Source organism: Carassius gibelio, chromosome A8 (genome assembly GCF_023724105.1).
Source record: "Carassius gibelio isolate Cgi1373 ecotype wild population from Czech Republic chromosome A8, carGib1.2-hapl.c, whole genome shotgun sequence".
Classification (NCBI taxonomy): domain Eukaryota; kingdom Metazoa; phylum Chordata; class Actinopteri; order Cypriniformes; family Cyprinidae; genus Carassius; species Carassius gibelio.
In genome coordinates this window covers 6,626,375-6,638,769 of record NC_068378.1, presented here as the reverse complement: position 1 = coordinate 6,638,769, position 12,395 = coordinate 6,626,375, and positions in this window count along the sequence as shown.

The window sequence follows — 12,395 nt, the reverse complement described above, 5'->3', positions numbered from 1 at the left end:
CGCACATGGACCAGAGCCCATGAGACTCCAGGTGATGGTGCGCACTAAGTGTGGCTTTCTACCAACAACATTCCACTCCATTCCGTTTCCAACAAGTTAGCTCCCAAATTTATTGGCCCGTTCCCTGTCACCAAGATTATTAGTCTGGTGACAGTCTGACTCAAACTTCCTCTGACGTACAGGAGAATTCATCCCGCCTTTCATGTATCAAAAATCAAACCCATGTTTTACTCCCGTAATCACCATAGGTTCTTCACCTCCTTATTCATCTCAGGATTGCCCGTCTCAGGCATCACGCTCTCCTGCTGTCTGTTTCCGGACCTGATCCCTGGCTGCGAGAGATCTGCCCCATAATCATCATGTGGCTTTCTGTTTATTCTCTGATGTTCTGTGTGAACTTGATTCATTAAACTTCATTGCACTTGCAATTGCTTCCACTCCTATTTTGCCATTTCAGTGTGTTCCCTAAATCTAAAGTGTTCCCACACACTATTTTAAGATGAATTTATTTACCATTACATAAAGAAAAAAAAAATTACATAATAATAAAAAAAAAAACACCTTGTCTATATAATGGACTCACTCAGAATAATACTTGAAGTACATAAAACAGTGTATATTGTGTTTTGAACAATGTTAAAATATCAAATTCACCTTAAAAAAACATTTAATCAGCAAATAAAAATTTACAGGTGTGCTCTGATTGGCCAGGTATCCAGTGACATACAGCCAAGTATGGTGACCCATATTCGAATTTGTGCTCTGCATTTAACCCATCCAAAGTGCACACACACAGAACACATACACCGTGAACACACACACGGAGCATTGTCCGCATTGTGATCGGCTAGAGTGAGGAACGGCCGGCAGCTAGAGTGAGGAACGGCTGGAGGCTAGTGTTAGGAACGGCCGGCAGCTAGAGTGAAGAACGGCCTGTGGCTAGATTAAGGAACGGCCTGGGGCTAGATTGAGGAACGGCTGGTGACTTGAGTGAGGAATGGCCGGGGTCTGGAGTGAAGAACTATTTGATGTAAATATGAGACACAATCTCAAACGGGCACTTTGCACAATATCTTGAATTTCAGGGATATTCTATAGGCTCCATCACACAGTAAGTTGTTGCCCTGCCTCATATTAGTCATCAATCGACTGTATGAAATGGCAGATGATCCACATAGGTCTGGGGCGGGGCACGTGCTTCAAATGCGTTTTAATGTGTTATTTTTCTCCATAATTAATTAATTGAATTAACACATTCAATTACCATGACACGTGTCCCGAGACCTCATCAGCATCACCCTGGAAACGCACGAGGAACACCTGGAAACCTCATCACCAGCTGATCGGTCACATAAGCCGCCGCCACTGATACACAAATGAGTGATCACTCCAGAAGACTGGATGCTAATGCTGTTCTCCGTGTTCCCTTACAGAAAGCCTGTGACCGATCAGCACCCCCATGCACGGACAAGCCACACTTGGGACACCATTACGACCAGCGCACCAGCACTTCCTACTCCTGACCACGGAACTCTCACACCCAAATAAACCCACCCTCCGGGGCTTTACTTTGCACTCCTTGCTGTCGTGTGATTCTTCACCCCGTAACTATATATATATATATATATATATATATATATATATATATATATATATATATATATATATATATAAATATAAATATACATACATACATACATACTGAACAAAATTATAAACGCAACTGTTTAGTTTTTGCCCCCATTTTTCATGAGCTGAACTCAAAGGTCTAAGACTTTTTCTATGTACACAAAAGGCCTATTTCTCTCAAATATTGTTCACCATTCTGTCTAAATCTGTGTTAGTGAGCACTTATCCTTTGCTGAGATAATCCATCCACCTCACAGGTGTGGCATATCAAGATGCTGATTAGACAGCATGATTTTTGAACAGGTGTGCCTTAGTCTGGCCACAATAAAAGGACAATCTAAAATGTGCAGTTATACTCTATTGGGGGGTCCGGGGAGGTCCGAAAACCAGTCAGTATCTGGTGTTACCATCATTTGCCTCATAGAGTTGATCAGGTTGTTGATTGTGGCGTGTAGAATGTTGGTCCACTCCTCTTCAATAGCTGTGTGAAGTTGCTGGATATTGGCAGGAACTGGAACACACTGTCATATACGCTGATCCAGAGCAGCCCAAACATGCTCAATGGGTGACATGTCTGGTGGGTATGCTGGCCATGCAAGAACTGTTTTTTTTTCTGCATCCAGGAACTGTGTACAGATCCAAAGTGCCAGATGCCATCGAATGTCAGCATTTGCCCACTCAAGTCAGTTACGATGAGGAACTGCAGTCAGGTCGAGACCCCGATGAGGATGACAAGCATGCTGATGAGCTTCCCTGAGACGGTTTCTGACAGTTTGTGCAGAAATTCTTTGGTTATGCAAACCGATTGTTGCAGCACCTGTCCGGGTGTCTAGTCTCAGACAATCTTGGAGGTCAAGATGCTGGATGTGGAAGTCCTGGGCTGGTGTGGAAATAAACATTAAATTCACAGGCAACAGCTCTGGTGGAATTTCCTGCAGTCAGCATGCCAATTAAATGCTCCATCAGGCTTTATATCTTAGAAATTATATGCTATATCTTAGCCTTTCGACATTTGCATATAAATCATAAACATGGCTTCACATCCTACATTTATGGGTGCTAAATTGCCAAGGGTAATTCCCCCCACAATCAAGATAATGTTAAAAACAGCAACTCTCTGCTCCTGTCCATCGGACTTCAAATGCATTCCAGGAGGAGCAAATGAGCCCTGTGCCAGGCAGCAATGGCCTGACTAGATCAGTAGTCTGTCTCCACAATTTCAAAACACATCACACACACACACACACACACACACACACACACACACACACACACACACACACACACACACACACATACATGAAGATGCAAATTAATCTGTTACAAATGAATCTGGTATATGCATGTGTTGTCCGTATGTTATTAATGCTAATATTCAGGTGTATGAATGTATCTCTCGTTTAAACACTTTCCCGCTGAAACTATATGCCTTGTTACTGGTCAATCCAACCAAAAGCGGTGCCACCAGGAAACCAGATAAAACCTCTCTCACACCCAAAAAGAGTTCACTCTTAACTTAACTTGAGGTTCCCTGGAGACACCCATCACCTTGAAAATCTTGCAACTCCCGTTTGGGGCAGTCCGATCTACTGCCAGTTTTCAGCAACTTTTTGATTCACTTCGGAGCAGTCAACCCATGGATGAAATGACAAAGGTTTTACTCCTAACAGGATTCAACAGGAATCCACGCATTATACATGCAGCGGGAGACTTTACTCAGCTCCTACAGAGCCAATGTAAGTAACTGCTTGTTAACTGTTTAGATGTGCTTCTAGGCTTTGACCCCTTTTAATTAAGGTAATGAGATTTTACTACTATGACTCTCCACTCTTGTTTATGAGCTCTCTCTATCTCTACAGTTCGCGCTCTCTCTCTCTCGCTCTCTCTCTCTCTCTCTCTTCAATGTGAGTATGTTTGTGTCTAGTCAGATGTTGCATGTTCCCCTGTAGAGTAGTTTAATAAACATCCATATTTATTCACACTTGGTTGTCTGTGTTTGCTGCTCCCAGGATGAGGTCACTTTAACGTTCTGGTTTTGTTACATGCTCTGGGAGCAATGTATTAGTAGAAAAATTGTTTTTCATGGCCAAAGAAATAATTTTACTTAGAGTCAATAAACGATTAACACTGCGGACGAACAAATGAAATGAAATCAAAAATGAAAAATTAAGTGGATATTTGAATTAAATTTGATCATCCTGTGTTACAACAACAGCAGTTATCAGGCCCTTTGCAGGCACTGTACATAAAATGTTTACTTTGCATTACATTATGTATTTTAACAGTGTTATTCAATTATTATTAATTAACCAATCATTATTGCCTCATTGTTTTTTTTTTTATAATGCATTTTATGACATTTTAAAAGGTTGTTGTTTTTTTACTTCGTAAATTTTATTATTTGAAGCTAATTGAAGTATCGAAGCCATGGTTAATTTAACTTAATGTTATCAAAATCCAAAAAAGTTTATCAGGATTATAAAAGTACCTAAAAGTGATGCACAGGCCTCATCTTGTTTTTTGTGATCACGCTCATGAACATTTGTGTAATGGTTTAGTGGTAACACTTTAAAATAATGGTCCGTTGTTAATAAGTAACTACGCAGGAAGTAATAGGTAGTACTACATTAACACTTAACTTAACTTAACACTTAACTTAATACTATTAACTAATATAGAAGCAAGATTAACTTAAGATTAAGCAGTAAGTATTAGCTCATTTAGGACATAGGTAGTTCCTTATTAGTTATTTGATAATTACTAAAGAAAAATATCGTCATTGAGAACTACTTTGGAACTATGGCCAACTAATGAAGAATAACTAATTAATTACTAATCACAACAGCTACGTCTATAAAGTGAACAATTAGCTTCTTTATGGAAACGTGTGTATATATATATATATATATATATATATATATATATATATACATACATACATACATACATACATACATATATATGTATATATAGCCTATCCATATGATATATTTTATGAGCTCCATTAAGTTCAATGTCTCCAACTCTAATAACTTTAACGTTAGTGATATTATGCTGGGGAGGGCTTCTCTTTAGGAAGTGACAATAAATAATGATGTTCTCTTGTCAAAACATATTTGCATCCTTCATGAAAACATCGACTGCATTCATAGTGTTAAGCACAAAACAACATCTTCCAGATTACAATGTCTTGTAGAATATCACTAGTTCCTCACAGAAATATATGGCTGTACAGTATGTGTCAGATAATTTTACTGTAAATTACTTGTGAAATCCATGACTCATTACTCGAGTGTTACCTTGTCAGTCTGCAGGAACTACTAGTGATCTGGCCCATTATTTTAAAGTGAAAAACATGTTAACTCCTGACTAATTACTCAAGTGTTACCTTGTCAGTCCGCAGGAACTACTAGTGATCTGGACCATTATTTTAAAGTGAAAAACATGTTAACTCCTGACTAATTACTCAAGCGTTACCTTGTCACTCCGCATGAACTACTAGTGATCTGGACCATTATTTTAAAGTGAAAGATTTCACTTTAAAGTGAAAGATTTTTTATTTTAAAGACAACATTTCTTAAAACTACATAACGTTACTGTTATAAATAAACAAATAACAAACAAACAAACGTAATGTTAATCATTTATTTTTTGCGAAAATATCAAAAGTGGTACCAAAAGTAGTTCAAATGATAATGAGTTCCAGTCGCAGTCCTCTATATGGAGGTAATAGTTTTTATAGGGTACAGAGCAGAATTTAATTTATTAATCCATGAAATTATGTATCTGTCTTCGCTCCGTGAAGGCGCACTGGCGCAGTACTCAAAAGTCATAAACTGAAACACAACATGTCGCAATCTGTGACGAATTGGATGAGGACCAATGAGCGTTCAATATCAATGCCGTAAACCATGTCGTAACGTGGCGCACTGGCGCTATTTTCAAATTCGAATCATAATGAGCGCGAGCTTTGACTGTGACGGACGAATGAATATGAAGATCCATTGATAAAGGGCTGAATTTGGATATGTTCCTTGCAAACATCTGGATTCTAACGATATGCAGTACAGCAAACAAATAAAATGGATGTGATTTGTAATTGTATGCTGTGCTTTTGTGTGGATCTATGGTTTGCAGCATGCACAGAAATGTTATTTCCTATTAAATAGACGAGTAAACTGCTTACATATAAATATGATGTTTAGTAGGTTTAAGATGTTTAAAAGTTAATTCATTAATCTAGAGATGCAAATGTTGCTAAAAAATGAAATGTGAAGTGACGTGCAAAGCGAGAATATTAACAGTTAGTCAGTTCTGTATGCTAGCGATCTTTTGTTATGATTAATAGGCTTATGTGAATTCCGTGATTACAAGAAATTACCTAAAACAAGGAATATAATTAACAAATGCACGAAAATTTAACGTTTAATGTTTTGATTTAATGTTTCATTTGAATGCTTTAGTTAGTCAGTAAATACTGTTCAGTCAACTGAATTTTGAATATGTAGAATTCTGATTGCTGTATTTCCTATGTCTGTTTACAGTTTTACAATGTTAAAGTCAAAAAAGAAAACATTCATGAAACCTAATGGAGGATTAAAAGCCATGAATCATCATCTCGCCTGTTCACTGTCTGTCTAGCTGGATAGAGAAGTGACACGTCTAGTGAGGACAGAACAGTAAAAAGCTTTATAAACAGCAGACAACGCCTTTCAAAAGCCTTTAACTTCAGTCATCAAGTCATCATGTGGCAGCCATTGGACCCGCAACCCCAACAACAGCCAGGTGGTCACATGCTGAAAGTACAAGAAGAGGTGCTGGAAATCCCGGTGCTCTGCTTCTTCAACTCGGTCAACCAGGTCATCTGCAAGCGCGAGCTAAAGCTGAGGCTGTACAAGCGCAGTTGGTCTATGCAGAAGAGGAAGCTGAAGTAATGAAACAACAAGCTCAAATGCAGGCTCAGCTACATATCTTAAAGATAAAGAAAGAAGCAGCAGCTGCAGCAGCAGAAGCAGAAATACTAGAAGCAGCCACACAGTTTGAAGAACAACATTCTTACAGTAAAGAACATCTGTGTGACAACCCTGTGGACTCCAAGGAAAAGGTTCAAAATTTCATTGACAGTCAAGCATTCTTGGAAAACAACCAAGTGTCGTCACAGTCTCAAATCTCAATCTCAAACCCCTTCTACCAACATAACACAGGTGCAGAACCATCACCAACCCTCTACAATACTCCTGTAACCACGCAAGAAACCCCGCAGCACGGACAACAACGGCTGTCCATATACACGTCAACACCACATCCTAACATATCGCATCCTGTTCTCAACCATCAACACCAGTCATTTAGCTCATCGCCCCCAAATCCTCAACAGACAACATCTACAGTAAATGATTTGGCTAAATATCTAATGAGACGTGAACTTGTGTCAGCCACTTTGCAAACCTTTGATGATGATCCACAAAATTATCGTAGCTGGAAATCGTAATTTCTGAATGCCACTAAAGACTTGTCTCTGTCCCCTAAAGAAGAATTAGATCTACTTGTAAAACGGCTTGGACCAAAGTCAAACCATCAAGCTAAAAGAATCAGTGCGGCTCAAATCAATGATGCCTCTGAAGCTCTAAAAATTATCTGGCAGCGCTTGGAAGAAACCTACGGAGCACCTGAGGTAATTGAACATGCACTCTTTCAAAAGGTTGAAAACTTTCCTACAGCTAGAGACTCAATTAAGCTAAGGGAGCTAGGAGACCTCTTACTTGAACTACAACTAGCTAAAGCAGAGGGTTATTCACCTGGGCTAGCCTTTCTGGATACAGCCCGTGGTGTTAATCCCATAGTGGAAAAACTCCCTTACTCCTTACAAGAAAGATGGATCTCACATGCATCCAAATACAAGCTAGATTTCGATGTCACTTTTCCACCATTTTCTATGTTTTCTAACTTTGTACGGGAGCAAGCACGCATAAGAAATGATCCTAGCTTCGCTTTTACTTCAGCATCTCAGTCCAAGTTTGACAGACGCGTTAAAAACAGTACTCGCCCTTTGATTTCAGTGAAAAAGACAGAAATAGCACAGAGTAATGAAACAAACGATGTTAGTGAGGATCCAGACAAACCTCATCCGCTTCAGCTGGGACCGATCAGCCCACTGTGATTGCGGGCAGGTGAATCTCCCTCGTTGCCAGGGCGACGCTGATAGGTGTCCGGGAAACGGCTCACACCCCAAACACCCCCCCCCCCCCAAGCGTCGTCCTGGTTCCTCGGGTGAGGGGGGAGGTGGGGGCTGGGGGAGGAAGAGTACCTGACAGACCTGCGAAAGCTGTCCACAGGTGGGACAGTCCATCCGCATTGGCGTTGGCGGTTCCAGCTCTATGTCGCACATCAAAGTGGAAGTCCTGGAGCACAAAGAACCATCGTGTCACCCGGACATTGGTGTCCTCAGCCCGGGCCATCCACTGTAATGGGGCGTGGTCGGTGACAAGGGTGAATTTCCATCCCAGTAGATAGTATTTCAGCTCCAGGACTGCCCACTTGACGGCCAGCACCTCCTTTTCCACTGCCGCGTACCGTTGTTCTGTTGTGGACAGCTTTCGGCTGATGTAGACCACCGGGTGCTCCTCACCATCTTGTACTTGGGATAGTAAGGCTCCCAACCCGGTGTCGGATGCGTCCATCTGCAATTAGAAGGGACAGTTAAAGTTGGGAGCGCGCAACACTGGCTCAGACGTGAGCGCTGCTTTTATCCTTCTGAACGCTTCTTCTTTCTGGGTTCCCCACTTCACCTTCTCCGGCTATCCCTTCTTAGTGAGGTCTGTCAGGGCTGTCGCTAGGGAGGAGAAGTTAGGTATGAAACATCTGTAGTAACCAGCCAACCCCAAAAAGGCCCGTACCTGTTTCTTGGAGGCAGGTCTCGGGGCCGAGAGAATGGCTGCCACTTTTCCCTTTTGCGGACGGATCAGGCCCCGGCCCACCTGGAAACCGAGGTATTTTGCTTCAGGTAGGGCGAGGTGGCATTTCTTGGGGTTGGCGGTGAGCCCCGCCCACCGCACTTCGAAAAGCACCCTCCGGAGCCGCTCCCAGGTCTCTGAGTGGACGACGACATCATCGATGTAGGCTGCGGCGTAAGCTTGATGGGGTCTCAGCTCGATGTCCATCATCCATTGGAAGGTAGCCGGAGCCCCGTGCAGCCTGAAGGGGATAACCCGGTACTGCCAGTGGCCACTGGGGGTGGAGAAGGCAGTCTTCGGTTTGGTGGCCTCCGTTAACGGGACCTGCCAATAGCCCTTGGTGAGATCGAGCGTGGATATGAACCAGGCTCTCTCCAGCCGCTCCAGCAGCTCATCGACACGGGGCATCGGGTATCCATCGGACTCGGAGACCTCGTTTAGGCGGCGAAAGTCGTTACAGAACTGGAGGGTGACGTCCAGCTTTGGGACCATGACTATGGGACTGGACCAGGGACTGCAGGAGGGCTCGATGATCCCTAGCTTCAGTATCTCTCGTACTTCCCCTTCGACTGTGTGTCGCAGGGCCTCGGGGATTCGATAGGGCCGCTGTCGCACAATGGTCCCTGGAGGTGTGCGCACGTCATGCTGCAGTAGGCGGGTCCGCCCGGGACGTGGGGAGAACACATCAGAGAACTGACCGAGAAGATGTTGGAGCTCCGTCTTCTGGGCAGCGACAGGTGGGGGCTGACGTCAACAATCACGGGTGAGGAGGCGGCTAGGGCCGCAACCTGAGTCCTCGTCCCTGCCCAACGCTTCAGGAGATTGATGTGGTACAGTTGGCTTTCCTTCTGGCGCCCCGGCTGGCGTACTCTGTAAGTCACGGGCCCCACTTTCTCCGCGATGATGTACAGGCCTTGCCATTTGGCGAGAAATTTACACGCTGCTGTTGGGACGAGGACTAGGACGTTATCACCTGGCTGGAATTCCCGTCGTATCGTCGATGTTGAGCTTCTTGGGCTGCCGCCAGGTGTTCCTGGACGCGGGGCATGAAGCGGTCGATCCGTTCCCTCATCTCTCTCGATCGTGGTCCGATGGGCGGTTGGCTGCTGCTCCCAGGCCTCTTTGGCAACATCAAGCAGTCCACGGGGCTGCTGCCCAAACAGAAGCTCGAACGGTGTAAATCCTGTGGAGGCCTGGGGGACTTCCTGGATGCCGAAGAGGACGTACGGCAGCATTTGATCCCAATCCCGTCGGTCGTCCACAGCCACGCGGCGGAGCATCTGTTTAAACGTCTGGTTAAACCTTTCGACCAGCCCATCTGTCTGAGGATGGTAAACAGTGGTCTGAAGCTGCTTTACCTTAAGGAGGTGGCAGAGGTCAGCCATCGTCTGGGACATGAAGGGGGTGCCCTGGTCGGTCAGTATCTCCCGGAGTGTGACGACCCGGCTGCACATCAGGAAGAGCTCCTGGGCGATGGCCTTGGATGTGGCTTTGCGCAGTGGAATGGCTTCGGGGTACCGGGTCACATAATCCATGATGACTAATATGTGTTCGTGTCCCAGGGCGGACTTTGGCAGCGGCCCTACTAGGTCCATTCCTATCCGCTCAAAGGGCACCTCAATGATGGGCAACGGGATTACCGGAGCTGGGGGAGGATTATGTGGCGACGTCCGTTGGCAGTCCGGACAAGCCTGACAAAACCGCTTGATCTCCACCTCCATGCCAGACCAACGGAACCTGTCTCGGATTCGTTGAGTGGTGTTCTGCGCCCCTAGGTGGCCCGCCATAGTATGGGAATGGGCGAGCTCGACGATCGTCTTTGTCCTCGTGTGTGGGACTACCAGCAACTTTACCTCCTCCCTTCTACGCTGTGCGACACAGTACAGCAGGCCATTCTGAACCACAAAGTGTGGGGTTGGGTGTGGTGGTGGTTGGACTTCTTTCCCCTCAACCACTCTCACCTGCTTCCAGCAGTGCTTCAGCCGATCGTACCTGAGTTGCTCCTTCACAAAATTTCCCCCACCCCGAACCTGCTGGAACACATCATAGACAAGGTTAGAACTTTGGGGGGGGCTCACCAACTCGGGCGCTGTCCGAAGCTAGGAGGGCAGGGCGCCGTCAGGGACCTCCCTGCAGTACTTCCTCTTCGGGTGGTTCCCAGCAGGGCTGGCAGGCCGAGTGACTTGGGTGAGCAGTGGGTCAAAGCCTGGCCAGTCTCTTCCCAGCAGGACGGGCACGGGCAGGTCCCTGACTACGACCACTTCCAGTGGCCAGGTGCCTGTCCTCGTGGAGAGAGTCAAATGGACGGCACAGCCTGCCAGCCAGGCGCGGTTGGGAGAGGATGGTGGCTCCGTTGGCATTGGCTCGTCGCCGGGAACCGCCGACCTGCTGGCTGTGTGCTGGGTGCTCTCTGGCGTGCGTCACTCCTGGTACACCCTCCGGGGAAATGGCTGTGATCTTTTCGCATCGTCATCTCCGCCAGCTCAACGGCCTCGACGAGCTCTCCCACGGTGTGTGGATTCCTCATTCCTTATTCCGGCCGCCTGCCAAAGGGCCCCTTTGGCAGGGGATACACATACCGGTCCACAACAACGCGTTCGGCCACTTGGGCGGCGCTGGGGCTCCCGGCGAGCAACCAGCGATGGGCGAGGCCTGGCAACCGACTGTTATACTCCCTGGCACGGAACAATTGGCCCGCGACGATGGGAGACAAACCCACGCGCGCCAGAATTTCCTTCCGTAGATCATCATAGGATTCAATTTGGCGCTCTGGCATGGAAAAGTAGGCCTGCTGGGAATCCCCGGTTAGCAACGGTGCCAGTATCTGCGCCCACTCTTCACAAGGCCAGTCCTCTCGAGTGGCGAGGGACTCAAACATGCCCAGATAATGTTCCACATCGTCGTGGATGGTCATCTTCGGAAGGAACTGGGTGGCTTGAGTGCGGGGGTCCGGCAGCGGAGCCCGCTGAGCGGCGGTAAAGTGGAGAGCGGCGACTTCGCGCTCCGTTTCTCCTTGCCAAGTGGCCATGTGCTCGACAATCTGCTGCTGTCGAATGCTTCTTTATAAAACTAATAATTAGAAATAGTAATAATAAAATATTCATTCAGCCTATCTGATGTTTTTGTTTTGTGCACTTGTGTCACAGTGTCTGGTCTGTGTTTCCCTGGGTGTCCACTAGTGGTCTCACTTCCCGATAGGCACCCCACTGCAGGCACTACATTTCCCACAAAGCCTTGTCCCTTCATTACGGTTAATTGCACACCTGTTAATTGCACTCAACTGTCTTCACTTTCATCATCATCACCTGGCCATATATACCAGTCTGTTTTCATTCTGTTTCATTCTGAGTCCTTCTTTTCCGTCACCTGGTTTTCTCACGGTCCCTTGTGTTTTCTAGTTTCTTGTTTGTTTTGTTTCTGGACTGATTTTATGGTTATGACCTCTTGCCTGTTTGGATACTGATTTTTGGATTACCCATTAAACACACTGCATTTGGATCTCTCGTTCCTGTGATCATTAGTTACAGAAGGACTCCATCCAAACCAGATCCAGCGGTGTGGGATTTCGTATCCGTTCCCCAGCCAGCATGGAGGAGCAGAGGGGGAGATTACAAAAATTAACCACCCTCTGTCAAAAGGGGAGTGAGGTGGGTGGTTTAGCGCAATTGTTCTGGACTATGGTGGTAGGCATGGGGTACAATGATGAGGCATTGAAAGAACTTTTTAATGCCTGCCTAGACAACCCTGTGCCTTAGCGGGAGATGGATGAGCTGGAGATCTTTGATTTTTGGGGGTTCATAATGGACCTACAAC